Source organism: Vombatus ursinus, unplaced genomic scaffold (assembly GCF_900497805.2).
Source record: "Vombatus ursinus unplaced genomic scaffold, bare-nosed wombat genome assembly UNPS02003292.1, whole genome shotgun sequence".
Taxonomy (NCBI): Eukaryota; Metazoa; Chordata; class Mammalia; order Diprotodontia; family Vombatidae; genus Vombatus; species Vombatus ursinus.
The window spans coordinates 5,028,163-5,036,720 of NW_020943070.1; positions in this window are offsets into that span (position 1 = coordinate 5,028,163).

The window sequence follows — 8,558 nt, forward strand, 5'->3', positions numbered from 1 at the left end:
ACTACTACTACTACTACTACTATTACTACTGTTGCTGCTGCTGCTACTGCTACTTTTGCAGCTGCTGCTGCTGCTGCTGCTACCACTACTACTACTACTACTTAATGCTGCTGCTGCATTGGGACAACATTCTCACCAAGCCTGGGGCAATTCCCTGAGGGAGAGCTTTGTGTCACTGCCAGTATAGACTGGCTGAGAGACTGATGAGCTCATGGTGTTGCAAAACTGTGCGAGTAGTGAAGAGACTGCTGGAAGAGGCAAAGAGAGAAGTGATGAAGAAAGAGGGGTGAAAAGCAAACATGAATTTTTTTAATTTTTATTTTCAGTTCTGAATTCTCCTTCCTTCCTCCCTCCACCCCCACCCCTCATTGAGAAGGCAAGAAATATGATGCCCTAATGACTATGACATATGAAGTCATGTAAAACATTTCCACATTGGCCATATTGCAAAAAAAGCAAGAAAAATATAGAAGGTGAAAAAAAATATGTTTCACTATGCAGAGTTCATTAGTTCTCTTTCTGCAGGTGGGTAGCATCCTTCATCATAAGTCCTTTGAAATTGTGGTGGATAATTGTATTAATCACAGTTACTAAATTTTCCACCATCGATTATCTTTACATTACTTCTGTTACTGTGTAATTTGTTTTCCTGGTTCTGCTCACTTCACTTTGCATTAGTTCATATAAGCCTTCCAAGGTTTTCTTCTGAAACCATCCTACTCACTCTTTCTTGTTGCACAACACTATTCCATCGCAGTCATTCACAACTTGTTCAGCCGATCCCCAATTAATGGGCATTCCCTCAATTTCCAATTCCTTGTCACCACAAAAAGAGCCAACATGGACTTTTCAATGGAGGACAGATCTCCACAGAGTTGCAGGCATGGGGAGAAGCTCTCTTCCAACACATCCCAGGACCTTCAATCCAAGAAATTGTTAAGGGAGGAGTCTACGCTGTGTGACTTTCATTTGCATGTCCTGTTTTAGGCTTAAAGGGGGTGTAGGCCATGGTAGAAACATGCTTGGACTTGTGTGACCTTGACCTTCAAGTAATTACTTCTCTCTAGGCCTCAGTTTCCAAATATGTAAAGTGAGAACATTGAATGAGTTGACTTCTGAGGTTCCTCTCCCCATACTCCCTCCCCTTCCGGAGCTCCTGCCTCTCCAGCTTCCACTGCCTCACCCTCAGCTTCCTTAATCATCTGACATTTTTATTCTCTAGTTCCACTAAGACAAGATAAGTTCAAGATAAAGGGGCTTTCATCACCAGTGGTGAATTGTAAAGAGAATAGGGAACTACCCTGTACTCTATTTCCCTTTTCATACTCATGATACCCCCAACCTAAAACCACAGGTTTTTCTTGTAAAGGAAGAATTGGTAGAGAGGGGGCCAAAGGAGAGGCCTATGGCCCATGGGTGGAGAACTGGAAAAGGACCTTAGAAATCATAGAATCCAAGATTATGATCTGGAAAGGACCTCAAAGGTCATATACTCCAATTCTCTCACCTTACAGATGAGGAAGCAAGCATAAGTGACTTGTGTAAGGTCACACAGGTAATAAGTGTGGGAGGTAGAATTTGAATCCAGGTCCTCTGACTACAAAGCTGGTATTCTTCCCACCTGACCAACCTCTACCTCCCACACTCCAGAATGATATCATATGATATCGCCATCATAGTTGGCTGAATGTTCAGGCTGTCTACATTTGAGAATGGTCAGCTGCCTCCCCCTCCCCCCCAAAAAATCACATGACCCCAACTTCCACCAGTATTGGCCCAAATTCTTCCTATTAAAGTGTAGAATATTAGAACTAGAAAGGACTTTAGAAGTCATCCAGTCTAGCCCTTCCTCATTTTACAGATGAGGAAATTAAGGCCAGCATCAGTGTCAGACTTGGGATTAGAATCCAGAGTTAGAGTTCTGAAGTGTTCTCTCAATTCAACAATTATCCATTTAATATCTACTGTGTGCAAACTGCTGGCCTAGATGCTGGAAGCAGGAATGATACACACGAGTTAAGTCATGGTCCTTTCCCTAGTGGAAAAGGATCCCTTTTCTTATTACCAGTCCAATCTATCTCTCTGCTCTCTGGCTCTTCCCCATGCCTGGAATGCTCTTCCTCCTCTACCCTGATTATAGACCTCTCTGGCTTTCTGTAAGCCCCAACTAAAATCACACTTTCTACAGGAAGTCTTTCCCAATCTTTCTTAATTCCAATGCCTTCCCTCTGTTAATTATCTTCTATTTATTCTAACAAGTCCTGGAAAAGTATAAAGACTGGCTCTGGGTCCACTGACGCATCCATTAACTAAATGCTCACTCCACTACTTAAGATCAAACAGGCTCATGAGTTATTTGACCATGGTAATTTTCTTCAGTTATTCTCTTGAGTGGTACTTGGAGTCATCTGACTGCTTTGACTTGTTTAAAACACTGGGGTTATCTTTGACTTTCCCTCTCTCACACCTGCAAACGTCCTTCAGTTGCTACCCCTGGCCATTATCCCTCCTCAGTATCTCTCCAATCAGTCTCTTTTTTCTCCCCATTACTGCTACCCTAGTACTAGATCTCATTGCTCCCTGCCTGGGCCATCACCGTGACCTCCTATCTAGACTGCATGTTTTCTCTTTCTCTCATTCCATGCCCCACTCTCCTCACTCTGCCTGCTAATTTTCCTTATTTATCCCTAGAGTCATATAATTCTTCAGTTCAAAATCCTTTGATGGCTCAAAATCACAAAATTAGGGAACTTTAGAGTTGGCAGGGTCATCAGTGGCCTCTAATCTAACCCCTACCCAAAAGGAATTCCAACTCTAATATACTCAAGTGTTCATTCTACCTCTGCTTGAAGACCTCCAATAAAATGGACCCCAACAGGCCCCACAGCAGCTCATCCCACTTAGGGACAACCTGAATTGTCAGAAAGTTGGGCTTGACATCAAGCTTAAATTGAACTCTTCCCAGCTTTCATTCTTTGTTCCCGATTCTGCTCTTTGGGACCAAGAAGACCATTCATCTTCCCCAGGATAGCCCTTCAAATACTTGAAGACAGATATCATTCCCCCTGTGAGTCTTCCCTTCTCTGGCTCAAACATCCCTAGTTATTTCAACCAACTCTCATAGACATGGACTCAAGGTCCTTCACCGTGCCGGTCGCTATCCTCCAGTCACTTCCACCTCAACAAGTTGTCCCTTGGTAGTGAGAATGAGATCAAGTGCAGAATTTCTTCTTGGTTATCTCACCTTACAAAGGATGAAATTATGATTAGGACAAATTAAGAAGTTATTAGCTGTTCTGCTTTGAGCAGAGAGCTCCAGGTGTTTGAATAGTTGAAGGTTCCAATGATCACTCTGTGGTGCCACTGTAACATGCTTGTGACCTGTTCCTCCATCTCATTATCTCTTTCTTTTTTCTGGTCAGACATTCTGTAGTATATTCTGATGACAAAATCACTTCTTTTTCTTCCTCCACTGATCTTCACCCAAGGACTCTCTACCATGAATTCACCCCCTCCTCACCCACCCAGTCCATGCTTGACTTGAATGGGTCTAGCTTGTTAACATACAATGTTAGCCCTCCCTGTCGTATTGTTTTTGAATAAGGTTCCTCATCCATCATAAGCCATCTTCCAGCCATGAGCCACATCCCACCCAGTCTCAAGGGCTCTAGTTTCACTGTCTAAACTTTGGAGATTTGTGTGTATGTCCTCATTGCCTGCTGAATACATTCCACCATCCTTATCCTAGCATGCTAGTCGTAAGCTGTCTCCACACTCATTGGACTCCCTTCTATAGTTTATATATTTTTCATCTAAATAATTCAGATAACATCCCCTCCTTCATCTAAATGCTGCGTTTCATTGCTTGTAGGCTTATGCTCAGGCTGGTCCCAATGTCTAAAATGTCCACAACTATTATCATTCCCCCACCACCCCACTCCCACGCACACACTCACACCCCTTCTGACTACTGAATTCCTACCAACCCTTTAAAACCCAGTTCATATCCCACCTTCTCCATTTAATCTACCCTGATACCTCCAGTCAGCAATGGCTACACGTTCCCTGAGGGCAGGGAACTGGCATCTCTTCATCTTCCCTTTCCCCTCAAGGTGTTGGCACAGTAGATATTGAATTGAATTGGGAAAGCCCTGAAGCATAATTCAAGAGACCTTGATCTTGGTCCTGAGTTTTCCACTTAATTGTCCAATGACCTTGAATTAAGCGATTCTTTTTTTATGGGTTCCTTCTCTGAAAAATGGAAGACGTGGATTATACGATCCTCCAGACCTCCATATAACTCTGGTATTTTGTGATCTAAAGACTCCCCCCGCCACACACACACATACACTCTGTCATTCCCTGTTCTAAGGTTCTTACCAGTTCTGACATTCCCTGTTCTAAGGCCCCTCCAGCTCTAACATACTATACTATGAGGTCTCTCTCACCCTTGATATTTCACGTTCTAAGACTCCTCTTAGCTCTTACATTCTCTTTTCTAAAGTCTCCTTCAGCTCAGACATTTCATCTTCTAGACATTTCAAACTTCCCTTGAAGTTCTGACAGTTTCGGTCCTAGAATTTTCTGTTCTAATATCCCTCCCAGCTCTGTCATCCCATGTTCTAAGGTCCCTACTATATCTAACATTCTATGTTCTAAGGTTCCTCCCAGACCTGACATTTTCTGTTCCAAGATTCCTCACAGCTCTGACATTGTATGTTCTAAGGTCTCTACCATCTCCAACATTCTATATTCTAAGGTTTCTCCTACCCCTGATATTCTTTGCTCTAAGATCTCTTCCAGTTCTGACATTCTGTGTTCTAAGGTTCCCCTTCTCCCTTCCAAATCTGACAAGTCCACCATTCAAATGGTAAGTCATGGTTGGGTCAGTTGTCATGGCAATCACAGTGGGAAGGGAAGAAGTTCTTAGGGGGATGGGGGGGATCCTTCCAGGTATCTCCCAAACCTGAGTAGTCTCTGTATCCAGCTGACTGAGACTGGGGCCCTGTCTTCCTGTAAGTCCTAAACAACACTGGCCACTTCTCCCCTATCTCCTTCGCCATCTCCACCTTTACTAGAGTAACAGCCCATAGTTGCTTCATATTTCAGGTTCAGAAGGGAAGGGCCTCTGATGCAGTTACCCATTTTCTGTTGAATTCACCACTAGTGATGAAATATCATTTATCTTTAACTTGTCTTGCTCAACAGAACTAGAGGAAATGTATATCTAAGATGATCGAGTAAGTTAAAGGCGTCATGGGAGAAATGAACGAGCTTGAATCCTAGGCCTGACTCTTACTCACTGGATGACTGAACCCTAACTCTGGAATCCAAAGACCTGGGTTCAAAGGCCAAACCAGACACTTAGTACCTATGTCTCCTTGGGTAAGTCATTTTGCTTCCTTAGTCCTCAGTTTCCTCCTCTGTAAGAATGAGGGGGTGGACTAGATGTCTTCTAAGGTCCCTTCCAGCTCTAGCTCTCATCAGTCCCTCTCCTCTTTTCTGCTCTTCCTTCCCACCAGGCTCTCTGAAGCTGTCCTCTATTGTTAACAAACACCTCTCCATCCTGGATCATCCTATCACATTCCTTCTATCTTCTGTGGTTTTTGCGGACCTAACTTTACCAAGGTCTCTTTACAAGTCTGTTACTTTTCTCAAACCCTGTAACACCGAGATGGCATCAAGAAGATGTGGTGGCATATGGTTTTATCTGCCTGGGTCATTTCTCCTCTATTGTTTGTTAGTTTCCTCATCTATAAAATGAGGATATTAATACCAAAGCTACCTAACAAACCAGACTGTGGTCAGGAAACTTTTTTTTTAAGGATGATGGTCTTGAAGAAAGAGGACCTGATTTTGAATTAAGACACTACTGTTCAGTGGCATTGGATAAGTCACAACCTCTCAGCCACAGTTCCTCATTTGCAACATGAAGGGATTGGGTTAGATAACCTTGAAGGTTCATTTCTAGCTCAAAATCTATGATCTTGAAAACTCAGTAGAAATATCAGTTACTTCTCATAAGGATAGGTCAGTGGTCAATGACTGGAGCTAATCACAGAATGGCAGAGCTTGGAAGGGCTTGGGAGTCCTCCAAGGGAGCTGGGAGAGTCATGAGGACCAAGTGTTTTCCTTTTCCTGTGGGTCTTTGTTTTCTGGTATCTTACTGCTCCTGTCCTGGAGGAAGCCTCACTGGTGCCTTCTTTCCAGCTCCTCAATTCAAACCAAACAATGTATATCAAGCTCCTTCTGTGTGTAGAATGTGTCTACCTCTGGAATAAATCCAGCCTGGAGGATACTTTCATGGGCTGGAAGGAACAAGTTCTAATAGCATGAATCCTGGGTCCAGGGGACCCAGACAGGAAGACTCAGGGTGAAATTGTGGGTTCAGTGGCCTGAGAGACCCTCCCACAGCCCCCCCTCCTCGTGCAGTAGATTCTACCTCTCTGATGCCTATGAAGATCTCCTTCCTCACCCCAGACTCATGGCATCCCTAGCTTCATTCAAAGCACAGCTCTGATGCCCCAACCTGGAGGAGCCCCCAGGTCTTACTGCTTCTTGCCCAAAATTACTTTGTATTAGTGTTCTATTTACTTGTCTATGTTCATCTTGTCATCCTCTCTAACACCACATTTGGAGTCAGAATACCCAGGTTCCAACCTCTGCTCTGCCTTTTATTATCTATTCATCTTTGGAGAAGTTCTTTTGGCACTAAGCTGCCCTAAGCTTTCAATCCTAGGAGAATGGCACAGTTCAGTTTCTTTGTGTGTATCTCTTCTCCCCAGCCCTGGCAAACTGTGGAGCCCCCAAGGGGAAGGGCTGGGCTTCCTTCTTCTTGGTCTCCTTCCCAAAGGCAGTCTCATTGCCGTCCTTTTGACATCCTTCCCCTGCTCCTGTTGGAATCTTCTGACAATGTAGCATTATCCAGACATCAGCAACTCCTCTCTAATCTGAGATGCCTGGAACTCCCTCTCTCACCCAGCTATCCAGGAACTCACTAAGAAGGAGTTTGCATTTCTGCCTTTCTGAGCCTTCTGTAAAGTGATTGAAGGTGGGAAAGGAACGAACATTTATTAAGCACCTACCGTGTGACAGGCACTATGCTAAGCTCATTTTATTCTCACCACAACCCTGGTTGTTAAATGATATCATGATCTCCATTGTACAGCTGAAGAGCCTTAGACAGGTAGAGGTTAAGTGGCTTCTTAGTCTGGATCAGGAAATATCCCTTATAGAGAACACCTTGTCATTTTTCTTTCTTTCTAAAGCTCCAACTCAAGTGCTCCAGCACAGAAGGTTGGCCTTTCTTCTCCTCCTTCCCGTACTTTGCATCCCCCCACCTGCCCATCTCGCCATGCTTACCCCCGGTTAAAATGAACTTAATCTGTGTCCCCTCTGCTGCAGACCTAAAGCTCAAGACTCAGGGACTAACAGTGTGCAGATAGATGGAACAGTGGGTGGAATACTAATCTTGTAATTGAGAAGATCTGAGTTTGAATCCTACCTAGACACTTACCAACTGTGTGACCCAGGGCAGATCAGTTAATCTGTCTACCTCATTTCCTGGAAAATGAGAATAATTATAGCACCTTCTTCAAAGGGTTGTTGTGAGGGTCATATGAGCCAATGTATGTGAAGTGCCTTGCAAACCTTAAGCTATGTAAATGCTAGCTTCAGTTATTATTGTTGTTCAAGGTGACAGGAAAGATGATAGTGAGTGGTGATACCTTCTCTTCTATATAGAACTCATTATTTAGATGGGTTATGGTGTTAATGAATACTACTATGTCATCTCCCCTGGTAAGATTGAAGAAAGTCTAATATTAAAGTATGTAAGGAAAAGGTTCTGGAGGAAACATGTCAGGAGAAAAGAGGTGTGTATGTCTAGCAAGGCTATCTCTTCACATACAGCATATGGGGGAGGCAGAATAGATATCTCCAGTGTCCCCTCTCCCTAGCCTTCTCCAAGGGAGACTTTAATTCCTGCCAGGAGGGGAAGCAGGAGATTGGAGCCACTCTACTCTACTCAGAGAGAGGGAATACCACACTAGAATTATGTTCCCTTCAATATTGTTAGTCCAGAGAACGTGGTTTTTAGGTTCAAGCTAAACTCTGAATTGTTATTTATTAATGGGAAAGGGAGGCCTTAAGCTTTATACCTGAGGCTTCACACCCTTCCTGCCAAATGCCAGTTCCACAACGAATACACAGAGCAAATAGCAGAGAAATTTATTTACCCAAGTTGATAGCAAAACAGAAATCAGAGAAAATGTACATAGGAGAATATATACCAGACAATAGAGAATGAATGAGCTCTCCCGTTGGGAGCAAAATAACTCAGTTCAACCAAGAGAAAAAGGCACAGATGTCACCCAAAGGGGAAATCTCCAAAGTCTCTACTGAAATGAGTTGAGGACAGGGACAAAATGGTGACTCTCAGCTTCTTCTCAGAGTATTTTTCTCCCTTCAGTAACTTGAAATGGGGTTGGCTTCATCCATCATCTCTCTCTCTTGTTCTCTTGTGTTTTCTCTCTCTCTCTCTCTCTCTCTCTCTCTCT